The sequence below is a fragment of the Papaver somniferum genome, chromosome 2 (assembly GCF_003573695.1).
Source record: "Papaver somniferum cultivar HN1 chromosome 2, ASM357369v1, whole genome shotgun sequence".
In the NCBI taxonomy this organism is placed as follows: domain Eukaryota; kingdom Viridiplantae; phylum Streptophyta; class Magnoliopsida; order Ranunculales; family Papaveraceae; genus Papaver; species Papaver somniferum.
The window spans coordinates 200153701-200167699 of record NC_039359.1 but is presented as its reverse complement, the minus strand read 5'-3'; the positions used below and the strand labels follow the sequence as shown (position 1 = coordinate 200167699).

The 13999-nt window shown below is 31.9% G+C and overlaps 1 long non-coding RNA gene across 3 annotated transcripts; it reads left to right on the top strand.

The window, feature by feature from the left end:
• The first annotated feature begins 2974 nt into the window (after nt 1-2974).
• Nucleotides 2975-8524, top strand: LOC113354371. Of its 3 annotated transcripts, XR_003361843.1 has the most exons (6): nt 2975-3150; nt 3281-3677; nt 3771-4025; nt 5117-5185; nt 5499-5569; nt 5888-6401. It is a non-coding gene; the product is annotated as an uncharacterized LOC113354371 (long non-coding RNA). The 3 variants fall into 3 exon arrangements; XR_003361844.1 differs by lacking the exon at nt 5888-6401 and adding an exon at nt 7827-8524 and having other exon boundaries at nt 2975-3677; XR_003361842.1 differs by having other exon boundaries at nt 2975-3677.
• Nucleotides 8525-13999: the final 5475 nt, after the last annotated feature.

Sequence of the window (13999 nt, the reverse complement as noted above, 5' to 3'; positions counted from 1 at the left end):
ATCCCTAATAATATAATTATTTATCCATTTGCCGTCCATTATCGACCTTATACAAATACCTCGAGGGATAATAAATAAAAATTGAAGTCATCTTGAGAAAATTGCTTCCAATTTTGGAGCCAATTTGAAAAAGTTACTTTCACTTTAGAAAATAAGTTATACTAGTTGCTTCGAATGAGGTTATTTTTTAAGTTGAATAAAAATATATTTCAAAATGCGGATATTTTAAGTTTGACAATTTCTTTTAAATGCGTATTTGTAATTTGTTTATTCTTTACCCAATTGATAACATAATATGCATTACTTTGTAAGTTTGTTCCTAGCTTCGGCTATTACTTGGGACACACCAACCAAATGTACCTGCATCATTTAGCATAATTTGGACTCCACCCAATTATTCTCTTTGTAAATATAAGATGCAACAAATATTTTAGCAAACGTAGGGTGTGGAGGGCTCCAAGTCCCAGTCAGACCATGTTAGTTAGACCGACCGAGCGAAGTAAGGGAGAATTCTATATACGGTGACTTTGTGTCAGTATAGGACATGGTTTTTTTTTTCCAATTTGACACAAAAAGATTGGATTTGGGTGGTTTGGTGTCATATCCTGGAAATTTCCAAATTATCCGTTCATTTTAGTCCAATTACTATAAATCCTTATTATCCTATTTTTTAGGGGTATAATTGGTAACCAAACTTTAATATAACATATCTAAAAATACATGCCTCGGAATTTTACAAATTTTATCTCGTTGGAATGGTTTAAAAAAAAACTATGCAATGAGTACAAGCAACAATATCAAATTTAAAGTTTTTACTCAAAATTCGGAGGTGTTTATCATTTTAGACATAATTTTCGAAAATTAAATGTATATCCATTATGCAAACCACCACAAAGGATACATAATACTTTATATAGCCATATTTTGTTTTGTGCATCAACTTATTTTCCGTTGCAACTAATAAAAAAATGTACTCCTTCGGTTTCAAGAAAAGTGATACTTTCACTTTAGGCCCAAATTTCGAAAATTGAATGCATAGTCATTATGCAAACCACCACAAAGAATACATAACACATTATGCAATCATATTTTGGTTTATGCATCGCGTAATTTTCCGTTTCAAGAAAAATGATACTTTCACCTCGTGTCAGGCAAAATGATATTTTCGCGCCGCTACTTTCCTGTCGTGTCAGGAAAAATGATACTTTTCCGTCGTATCAGGAAAAATAATAACTTTCGCCACGTGCTAGAAAAAATGATACTTTTACGTCGATTTCTTCGGTCGGCCGTTTCTCCGTGGCAACGGTCATCTAGTAATACGTAATAATTGTATTATTTTTTTTTCATAAACACAATAAATAATGATTGTTTGATTATCGAGTGTGACTGTTTTAAAATTAAAAGGGAGTTGGCAGTCACTAAACCATGTTTTAAGGTTTGTTGTGACGGTTTTTTCTCGTCTTATATGTATCTGTAACTCACCCATTCAATCATTCTCCGTCTTTCCATGTTCTTAGTCAAGGTCAAAGTCAAGACCACAAGAAAAGTTATACTCACCTTTTCTCCCCAAATTCTGGGGGACCTTTTACATACATCTAATAAAAACAAAATAACAAACAAGAGCTTGTTTTAATCATTTTGCGCTTTAGTTATCTGTGCACTCAAGACCAAATTCTATGTGGAATGTGGTGTTGTGTCTTGCGTCATGTGGGTCTCACCAGTCCTTTGACCACATGACTCGCCAAATTGAACGATGAAAATATACCCTTGCCCTCTGAATCTCTGATCCGAGCCTCTTGCAAAGTCACGTGAATAGCATGCCAGTGGTTATTGCCTATTGGACTACTCCTGCATATGATTGTAAACGAAATTTCACTTGGGTCAAGTTAGAGAAGATCGCCTATATTGCTATAACACAAGAGAAGAGGAAGTAAAGGATTTCGTGCATGACCAAAATTCTTTATATAAAAACAGAGTATTTTCGAGTGACGTGGTTAATCGGAGCTTTTGGTTGATTCTGACTCCACCGAATTTTTGAAAACAAAATTTATTTGACGTGTATCATAAAGAAAAGTGTAAAAAAATTCCATGGATTTTTTTGGAAACAAATATTTTGTTACCAATAGAAGTTATCTCAAAAAATAAAATATTAACAAAAATAATTAAGTCATGAATTCACGGTTTCACCCAAAAATTAAATAAATCATGCATCAATCATGAAAATAATCACGCAATCAATCGCATCATCGATTATAACATTAATAAATTAAAAAAAAAATATGAAAAATATATCCAATGTCCTGGTACAATTCTTCGAATTTCTCTTTTTCTAATTACAATTTTGTTCTATCAATTAAAATCAATTATTCCCGATAACACTTCCGATAATGAGAAACTTAAAAAAATGATTAAATTGATTGTGGATACTAACCTTTCGATCAGAGAATGTGTCTCTCTTGTAAATAACTTTATTGTTAATCCTGTTTGACAACAAAAAAATTGTGCAATCGTTAGAATTTGAAACAAAATAATAGGAACAAATATTGATTAGCATATAATTAATCGAGCAAACAAACAAAAAAAATAACGGGCTAAGCTCATACAAAACAATCATAAAAAAAGCGAGCAATATTATTGAATTAGTTAACGTCATTTACACGTTACTTTTTTTTAATTTTTTTTATACCATAATTAAAACAAAGTAGATGTAAAATAAATTAAAAAAAGAAAGATTAAATAAGGTGAATTGTTAATTTTGTTATGTCTTGATATGCCCTTCCAACCACTGATTATGATGATATGGATATAATATATATGTCCAAAATTTAAAGAGATTTTTATACCTATCACGATTTTATTCTTTAAATTAAATATTGTTTTACCTATTTTGAGGTTTTGTTTTCCTGGAAATTTCATGCTCATGCTATCTATATAAAGTGCTCTGCAAGGTTGGGATCACGTGGTGAGTTTTTTCCTCTAAGGTTTTTTCTTCTTGCTTTATTATTATTCATTTTTTTATTATTGTTAATAATAATAATGAATATCGGATCTTTTTGATGATGTTTGGTTTTTGATTTGGAGATGTTGGTTGTGAATCTCTTTGCTTTAGTGGCGATAAATCAGCATTCAATGATGTCGTGTAAAGATGAGGTGATGAGTTTGATATTTTGTTTCTTAGAATCTGTGTTTTGAGCATTTTTAGTTTCGATGGGAAAAAGAATTTGGGGCGAATAATATGTGTACCTGAAACCAGATCAACTTTCTGTTTATTCTTACACAGGCAATCAAAATTCGTGCTTTTTCTAAATTTTGGGTTCATCATTTACTACCTTCAGCGGTAGCATGACTTACTTTATTTTTCTTTTCCCAATCTTAATTTTTTTTGTTTGTTTCCTGCATTTGCTGCCTTCAACAGTAGCATGACTTATTCTATTTTTCTTTTCCCAATTCATAATCTTTTTTTTTGTTTCCTCGTTAATGCATGATGCAGTTTCTTTTCAACCAGATTATGGTAAGAAATTTACGAATATCAATCGATATTATTTCCAAGATTTAGTTTTTGCCTTCTTCAGAAGATAAATATGGCTACCATGAATTGATATTATTTCCAATAAATCGTCTTCTATTTACGGAATTTCCGGGCTTGGTCGAATTCTATATAAAGCACTCGTACAAAGGTAAACTCTTATCATTTACCCTATTGTTTTTTTCTTCTCCTATAATTTTATTGTTTTTTGGTTTTTTATTTTGGAAATTGATTTTTTTTGCAGATGATGGTGATATATCCTCGCAGCGAAGGATGAAGCGATGAACTTTTATCTTTCATAGTTCACAGTTTTTCTTTAAACATCTTCTATTACGCAACCATAGTTTTTTTTATTCCTTTATTCCGTTTATTGTTTAGTATTTTTGTTCCTTTTAATTTATATTTGGTTTTGTTTTGCAGTTGATCGTAATCGTTCCTCATAGTCAATATTGAGACAATAAAATTAAATTTGGACGTTTACTTTCGTACGAGTGTACAGGTGAGGTATTGAGCATCTTTTTCCATGGTTATCTTTGTTTCATATCTTTATTGCTATCGTTCCTATAATTTTTTTCCCTTTTATGATTTTGCGCCTATGATTTTGTCCCTGCTGCTTCACTTTTGTGATATGTGATCGAAGCAATTCAAGGATGAATGAGATACAAAATGATGAATGAGTTTCAATACTCCCTCCGTTTCAAAAAGATAGTCCGGTTTGACTTTGTCAAAATATTAAGGAGACTTCAATACTTTACTTGACTAACCTTAACTATTTACTTATTTTATGTTAATAAAAATGCAAGTATTAAAAACTTCCTAAAATTGTTAAGAGGATTGTAAATAGGAAATAAAAATGGAAAATCAAAAGATATCGAATATATGGAGTATAAACTCTTTAGGGAATTTAATTCTTAGAGCCATATATATTGTCGTTTAAAAGAAATGAAGGATATATTTGTTTCCTTAATTGTACAAATTTTTTTAATATTTTAGATTAGATCTCATTAATATGCGTTTTTGAGTATAAAAAATTAAAGGCTATAATAGAGAGTTCATTGAAAAAATACGCCTATAAACAGAAGCTAGACACAATCTTGAAACTGACGTAAATAGAATAGAGGATGGTTTTTTTGAAACAGAGGGAGTATTATTTTTCATTCCATAAAAAAAAGATTATCATTCTTAAATGTGTAGAAAATGCATCTCAATTGTGTACAAAAGCAAACACAAAAAATAAAATAAAAAATATTAATTATATTTCTGGATGTGAAAATAGATATTTAACATTTTTTGTACAAAATATATTTTTTTGATCGTTAAATAAGGGATTAATTAGACAAAATATTGCAACAAATAACATAGTTATCGGAAAATATTCTGCTATCCAAAAATATACTAAAAACTATAAAAAATTTATTATATTATTTCCAAAACTAAGTTAATGAATTTTGCAGGCTTTGCTCTATATAAAGCACTCAACAATAGGACAAGACATTGTTTGCACGTCTCTTTTTCTTCTACGGTATTGTTCGAGTTTTTTTTTATCATTATTTGTTGACCAATGATTTGCGTTTGTTTTTTATTTTCCAGGTACGTTCAAAAGAGTTTCATGGGAAACTCGAAAGTGTTTATGGGAATCCTGATCAATTTCAGCAAGAGGTAAAGGATTATATCTCTTTGGAATTTTTGAATCTTCTTATATGAAAATTGATTAAATATTGTGATACCCAATATAAGTTGAATCTTAAATTTGGCATTGTGGGTGATAACGCCGGCTCGTTTCTGTTTGTAAGTTGACGTTGCACCTTAAAATTGGACAAAATATTGCACATTGCTTTTTTGTTCTTCAGTATTGATCGTAGTTTTTGTTTTTGTTTTGCAAGTACACTCAAAAGCTTTTCATCTACGGTATTGGTCGTGTTTTTTCTTTTTCTTATTGTTGGTTGATTACTAATATGCATTTGTTTTGCAGGTATGCTCAAGCTTTTCATGGGAAGCTCGAAAGTACTTATGGGAATCCTGATAAATTTTCGCAAGGATTTGGTATATCTCTTTTGAATCTTTGAATCTACTTAATTATATGCAATCGATATTGCACCTTAAAATCGCAAATACATTCTTGCAAGAAATGCTAAATGTACTTCATAAAGGGAATAATCGCTTAGGCTATCTTAGATTAAGCTGTCACATATACCATCACACTATTTTTTTTAGGTTTTATGATCATATGAGAAACGTAATCAATTTGAATATTTTTAAATCAACAATATATGTCAAGAAGATTGTCATATATGAGACCATTGCAGATTTGCGGTAACTTGAATGAATGTTGTTAAATATAAATTTCTTTGTTATTTGTAGGATTATCTGTTTTTTCTTGGTTTAAGAGCAAGAGATTGTCAAGAAGGTTTTTAAGATCAAGAAACAGAAAGAGAATGTTGGAAATAGAAAGATTTGTGAAAACTTTTTTGGGTTATATTAGATGAAGGAAATTTTGACTTTCAAGTAGATAACAAATGCGTGTTTTCATGTTGTTGGTTTGGTTCGACTAAATCGTTTCTTTTGCGTAAAGGTTAATTTAGGTTCTTTGTGTTTATGAAGACCCTGAATTTGTATGGGGTGGCATCCAAGGGTTCGACAAAGGGGTCTAATAAGTGATATGGCGTAGGAGTTCATCACGGTTACATTATATGTTGAGTTTCTTTGGTTTGTCTTAAGCTTTAGTCAGTTCACTGATATAAACTCTTTCATGTTTGTCGACTGCATTATAAGTTCTTGGCTTATCTGCATTCATATAAAATACCAATAGTTGTAAGGGTTGCACTCGAATCCCAATCGATTTGAAGACGAAATATTATAGGTGATATGGCATATATAACACTGGTGCAGACTTAATATTATCGAAAATGATTGGTGTACTGTGGAGGAAATCTCGCGACTGCACCGTGCGAGAGAGCCAAAAAAAGGGCCCCACCTTTGGCCCCACCCCCTGCAAATCCCCCTAGGGCTGCCCTAACATCCCTTGGATTTGTTTGCGGTGCAGATCGTGGTACACACCTTCGGTGTGTATCATCACTCTAATATTATATTGTATGATACTCTTGAGGACTTAATTGGGGATAAGAAGGTAACATCCAAGCGTCTTATTCCTAAAAAAGAGTTATAATGTCCCCAGACATACCTGATACTTATCTTCCCCGAAGCCTCGAAAACAAAACTTACTTCTTCTGTTTACTCCAACAAATCTTAGTCCTCCTCCGCCTGCCCAATGGGACATCTGTATTAACCATAAGTCGTGCAAGGAAAGTGACAAACGAGCTGATGGATATGCAGCTGATTAGATTTTTTACACTTCAGCATACAATGGAGTTTTGGGTTCGTAAAAAACTGATTCCAGGTACTTTAATAATAAAAAGTCTCTCTAACGGAATGTTTCTTTGACATGCAAAAGGGCCTTATGCATCGGTGTGGTTAGCGGCGTCAATAATTGTTCAAACTAGAGTAATTCCAAACTACAAGAACCTACTTTAGGAATATCATTTTTGCATACAGCACATCCAACAGATAAGATAAAATTGAGTTACAAGTTAAGGATAACTCAGAGTTACGAATTAGTGGGTGGTTCCCTATTGATATTGTGGGTTCTTACAATAATCCGTCTGTTGATATCCTGCCCAGAGTCGCGTCTTTTTGTTAAAAAATTTTAGTATGTTAAAGAGAATCCAAAGGTAGTGTTGGTGCTAGGACTGATTACTATATACGGTTCCTAACACGTATTTCCAATTGTATCAAGAGATACCTGAAATATATTAGATGGTGGGAAAATTTCCAATCAAGACTACTGTCGGGGTATACACAAGCTTCAACAAGATATCAACCTGAAATTGCAACTCACAGTACCTTGGAACAACCCTAAAAAGTTTATAGATAATTGCGAAATTGTGGCGGAAAACAAACTAAAAATTTCATTTAGTTAGCGATATCAACCGAATGTACGTTTGGCATACACATATTTACGATTCCGATGCATGCTTTGGTATTCTTGAGTTTCATGGGAACAAATTTTATTTTTTGTTAATGCAATAATTGATGCAGAAAATCAATTAAACAAGTTAGGATGTTGGAGCCGGTAACTCCGTTACAAGCAAGATTAAATGGTTTGCGACGTAGGGTGTGATATTAGAGAGGAAAAATAAGAGAACACGTGGAATACGTCTCGGTGAGATGTATGTACATATATGTGTGTATTATTTTTCAACTTGCATGAAATATTAAATTACTATTTTAAATGCATTTTTAGTGTCCGAAGGAGGAATACAGTTATAGGAGTAGTTCCGAGATCTCCAAGGATGGATTCAGAAGAAGCAAGGGTAAATCGTAACATGAATAGAGATGTAATCATGTGAAGAGATACCAAAGATTTGATTTGGGTACAGGTTGAGTTTGTCTGTAATTCCTAAATTAAATACACAAAACATATATCTCAACGATGCCACGATGAAGCGTCGGGCACGCGTGAGTATCATGCTTTTAGGTTGTAAGGATAGTCAAGGGACGAACACTTATCAGGGATAGTCATTTGTCCTTGAAATATGTAGTTGATGCAGAAGGGAATTTTCATTTGGGAGCTGATCAGAGAACTGACTTACGCAGGCTTTCCAACAAAGTTCATTTGGGGAAATAACCTGACACAATGGAGTAGAAGAAAACAACAAAATGGATGATAAGAAGAAGAAAAAAACGAAATGAATTTGGTAGACTCGGTTGTTCAGGAACTTGAATCCTCAGTGTGCTAGATGCATCTAGCTTATCAAAAAAAAATAAAAAAATAATGTACAATGCTCATCCTACTGCATGCAGTAGAAAGGTATTTTCGTATGCTGAACATTTTCGAAGGACCGCGTAGCCCTGTGCAAGACTTATAGAGAAGCACGTATTGTACTTGGATTATTCCACTGTGACAGTGACATCAAATACTAAAAATGCGTCGGTTTGGATTTCAAATGATTAACCATATTATGAACTGCATTTAACATATAAGATGCATGGATAATGTTGTTTTTCTATGGTGTATATAACTTGGGTGACTAAGATACTCGAATAATGTTGTTTTTAAAGGAAATGTGAGCACCCAACTTTATGATGGAACCTGAACCAAAATTCCAAACTAAAAATTGAAAAAGATCAGATATTGTTTTATAAATTGCATGTATAAGTTTAAATCTATGAGACCGTTGTACGGAAAACATGAACTAGATACAGTCGTAAAACAAGCTTATCAAAAAACTTGCCTTGGTTTGGTTAATCAACTCCCTCTCCCCCACTAAGGAACAATAATTCCTCGCTCCACTATTTCTTGGCGTATACTATATGTCTGAGATTTTTGAACGCAAATACATTTTTATTTGAAAATACGGTGATGATTTGGAGAGACTCTGTAAATCTTTTTAGTGGAAATCGCCAAGGAAGGGCCGTCTTAGGGTCAAGGTCGCCTAAGGCCCCAAATTTTAAGGGGTCAAAATAAAAAAAGATTCTTCTTATAGTAGTTAATGTGTAACATATAATGAGTAAAGTGTTCTGTATTACTTTTTTGCATTACAGATAATTTGTAACACTTATAGTTGTTAGCAAATGGTTTGTAACAGCTACAAAAGTTATTTAAAATCTTAGCTTTTGAAAACAGCAACCAGTTTGGGCGGTAGTTTATGCCAAAATTTCGGCTTAGAACCCAAAATCTAACCAAAAGAGCTGAAATTTTTACTACGGCCATAGCCTAATTCAAGTTATCGCGTTAAACATACAAAATCTATTTTCCTATAATCTAAAATTTTAACTCTTACAATGATTTGGTAACCCATAAAAAACCCCAAATTTCAAGTTCGCATAGGACACCCTAAACGAGTAAGACGACCTTGCGCCAGGGAAGTAATTATAGTTTCTACATAAATCAAAGTACATGAACAAATGAAAGTGTTTCCGGTTCAACATGATTTGCTCCATCAGAAATACAAGTGGGTTACAACATTGTGTAAGTATGTTTTCTGAATTAATTAATAACTTATGTGGATCCTTGAATGTTTGTAATTTCTATTTTGCATTTCTTATGTCTTTTATTAACTGTCTTATTTGATTAAGTCAAGTTATTAAAGAGACCGGTGAGAATCTCGTGACCAACCATATTAAATGTTATATTATTACTGATAAAAAGAAATGTATCAGGTAATTTTATTATTCTGGGGAATGTTTAAAAGAGTCTTATAGCCATAAATATTTTTATTTAGAAAATATCGCCACAAATATTTTTATTTAGAAAGGGAATGGAGATAGATAAAAAGCTTTATAAAGAATCTGATAGTTAATATTTTTATTTATTTAAAAAGGAATGAAAGTTGATAAGAAACATCTTAAATAGATTTGTTTATTTATATATTGAGATACAATTTAAAATTTAGGATTAAGTTTATATTAAAAATGATTAGTTTAATGAGAAAATATGTCTATAAAAAGAACGGATAGATAAAAAGGACATACCAAAACATAATAGAAGACAGAGAGAGTATTTGATTCTGATTTTTCTATGTTATTTTAGTTCTGATTATTCTTTATTTAGTGATTAATTTTCATTTAAAGTATTTTTAGTTTTATGCAAAGAAAGAAGACCAGGAAAATTTATTAAGTTATCGAAAAAATTACTACATCTATTTAACCTCAATGATATACCAAAAATATCGAAGGACATCATCGAAACTGGGGAGCTTATAAAAAATCAAATGGCCAAACGAGAATCTTTTGAGAAGATTATCATGTATCGCGATCTCTATGACGCTTTTGCTGATGAAGTACATGCATATAATGATTGAATGGACCAGAAAATGCAAAAATAAAATACATTAAAAAGCAAAAAAAGAATAGCATAAACTCCAGAAATTAAAAAAATATCAAAACTAGAAAAAGTCTGAAAGGCATAACTTTTTAATTTGTTTTCTTTTATTACATTGCCTTTTTATTAGTTTATTGGATGTTTTATTAATTTTCAGGATCATAAGCTTATTTAATTTTAAAACATCATAAGCCAGACACTGGCCTAACACGGGTGACCAACTAGTGTTGTTAAAAAGAGCGAGGGGATGGCGGTAGGGTCCAGGGGATATCATTGTCGGTCTTCCTTTCTTGATATAAGATCTTAAAACATAGGTATCATCGTTGTATTTGTCTGTATTATAGGAGTGATTCTACGTTGATGCCGTAGAATCCGGAGTTAAATCCCGAGTGAAACAGCCTCTGGGACCCACCTGGAAAAATTATAAGGGATGGTTTTTATCCACAATATTTGTCTTTCCCCCACGAGATTTTTATCCCGATGGATCTAGAATTATTGGTATTATAGTGTGATAGTACTACATCTATTCATATCAATCTATGTTGAATTAACTTAAATTTGTCCAAATTGTTAAAAGAAATAATTTCTGTCAACAATACACAGATGACAAGAGTGGAAAGAAGAAATTGGTGCATTCTTTATTCCTTTCGTGGTCATATCATCCATGACAAGGTGGTCTTTATCAAAAACAGCATGTGAACTATTTGTAAGACCACCGCCTGCTGATCGACAGTAACTCATAATTTTTCTAGCTCTCCGACCTAAAGAGTTACTAGAATAAGTAAAAAGTTCAAAATTTATACAATCACCTAGGGAAAAAATAAGTTTTTGAGTTTCATAGCCTATAAGATAGCTTCATTAGCAACAATACATCCTGCTTTTTTAGGTCCAGTTTTAGTCCTGAGATTGCTTGATATCGATGAATCCACTATATGTATCCAAGTGGATTGTACCTGCTCTATATTCTCTTGAAAAGTAATAAAAATTTTCTGAAAGTTTATAAAATAAGCATTTATTGTAATAATTTTCATATCTTTTCCAATCAAACTATTCAAATCAGAGATGTTAGTGCTAGCATTTATGTTTAAGATTTTCTAGATTTTAGTCATAGAGTAATAAGATAAATTGAACTCAATGTCCCTTATACGGTAAGTGCATAGGGTCGTGTTGTTTTCTCTTGAATATGGAACTATATCTATGTTTCCAAATGAACTAAGCAACAATATTACATTTTCAACTCAATTCTTAACGTTAGAAACAAACAAACTTTCAATTTAATTCTGGATTGAGATATTATTGGTGACGCATGCATGTGGTTCAACTCTAAACCAAACCTCAATAATAGATGCAAAGATTTTTCCACCTCGTTATCACATAGATAATAAAAACAAGATACTGTAAATTTAGATAAAATATTGCCTAATGGCAGAGCATTAAAGAACTTTTTTCATAGGAACAACTGTATTTTAGGTTGGCGTTGAAGGCCCCATATTTTCCTCCAAATATGATTTGAATTCCCTAAATCATATGCGAGGACTTCATACACAGACTTAAAAGATGAAATTTCATCTTTAGTATGGACTCATTTAAGCTCATCACAATATGCACAAGAAATGGGAAGAGTAAGAACTTCGCGGCAAATATATATCATGGCTAAAATATATATATACTCAGAACCTCGATATCCCATTTATCATTATCAGTTAAAAAATCGTCCACTTTGATAAGAGTTTCCTATTTTAAAGGGTAACTATGAAATTCAATGTCTAGATCCAATTTTCATTTATCTCTAGCAGAGTCTGGACAAAGATCTCATACGCAATTTGGTCTAAGAATTTTTATTCCTTTTCTAATACTTTGACCAAATCCAAAAGGTATTTGTTTGAACCGAATAAACCAAATAAATAGAGTTATTGTAATATTTAACTTTAGAAAGCTTACTCTCCAAGAAACATTAGCTAACATCGATGAATTAAAATATTTAGGGTTCTCTGGTACTTAATTAAGGATTCGGAAGAGGAGGTAGGATATGTGCATAATCTTATTTGCACACTATTTCACAAAATTTGTGCCAGCATTTATATAAAACTCAGACGACAATAAATTTGAAGCTAATACTTTGATGATACATTCCTCCTACAAAATTGTATATTCCTACATACAATTTTTAAAGTGGTGGATGGTGGTGTTATACGTCTCAGATTGTACTCATTTTGTAGGAACTTAGAATTTTGTAAGAGGAACATATAATAAAAATATTATCTCAAAATTCATTGTCTTTTGAGTTTTATAAAGAATCTGCGCAAATTTTGATGAGATAGTGTGTGACTAAGATCTGTGCCCAGATCCTTCCTTTCAGAAAATATTGTAAACTGGATGTAGAATATAAAAACAAATTAAAGCAAATGTCTACGGGTTATTCTTATGTGAGAACAATATATTTGTACTTTGATATCCATTAACACAAGTAAGTAGCACTATTAATAATTTTACTTTATTTTTGTAAATATACACTTCCTCGGTCCCATATAAAGAGGGACTCTATCCTTTGATTCTAGATTTTTATCCTTGATATAGAATCGAAAGGTAATCACTAGGTGTCCTGTTAGAGGAAGGGTAATGATAGTCTTCACGAAGGACTGTAGACCAACCTCTAAGGATGTTAAGGACATTAGCTAGTGCGTAGGTTCTTGCAAGAATCAAGAGACACATGGTCATGACTGCAGCAGAGTATCTTGGAGGGTTTATTATGTCTCAATTATATTTCAGTCCAAGTCTTATAGTATGCTGGTGTTTGTAGCGCTGAATACAGTGTGTTCAAACTGGACGAAGTCTTGAGGTTTTACTGCAAGCTAGCAGGTTTCCTCGTTAATTTATAAAATTTCTGGTGTCTTACTTTATTTTTATTTCCGTATTATATTGATTTTATCTTTATAATTAAAATTACAAGCAAGTTGTACATTAATCAATCGTTGTGATTCAAGAATCTCTTTAAGAGATTATCCAGGATATTTTCTTGCCTTCTTTAATAATTGGATTGAAGTTCACGCAAAAAATAATCTATAGAATCTGTAACGAAAAAGGTTGTGGTGTAGATGATACCCCTACCCTTTTGAAGCATTTATCCTACTCAAACTGACACCCTAATATGGATTCTTGAGAAAAATAGGTATTTTACTGTCAAATTTGCTTACAGGAAATACTATGAGGAAATATAGAACAAAAACAATTCAAATCTGAATATGTTACTATTCATCCCAAGGGTTAAATATTTATTTACGGAAGTGCCTCAATGATATCTTACCTACATGAAAAAGAATTTTTTATGCTATCTGGAATCTGGAGGTAGCATCCTTTTTGCAAGAATGCTACAAAATTTGCCTTTCCTGTGTTTCTAGAGATACTTGGTTTGATACGTTGGGAAGGTTCAATAACTAGTAGATAAATATTTTACCGTGCATAATCAATATGCTAGATAATTCTCTAGAAGGATTTATTTTTAATGAAGAAGATGGGAAAATGACCAATTGCCTAGATTATTTGATTTGAAAGAGTCATACAAACATTCGGACTTCGATTGACAGGACTAAATG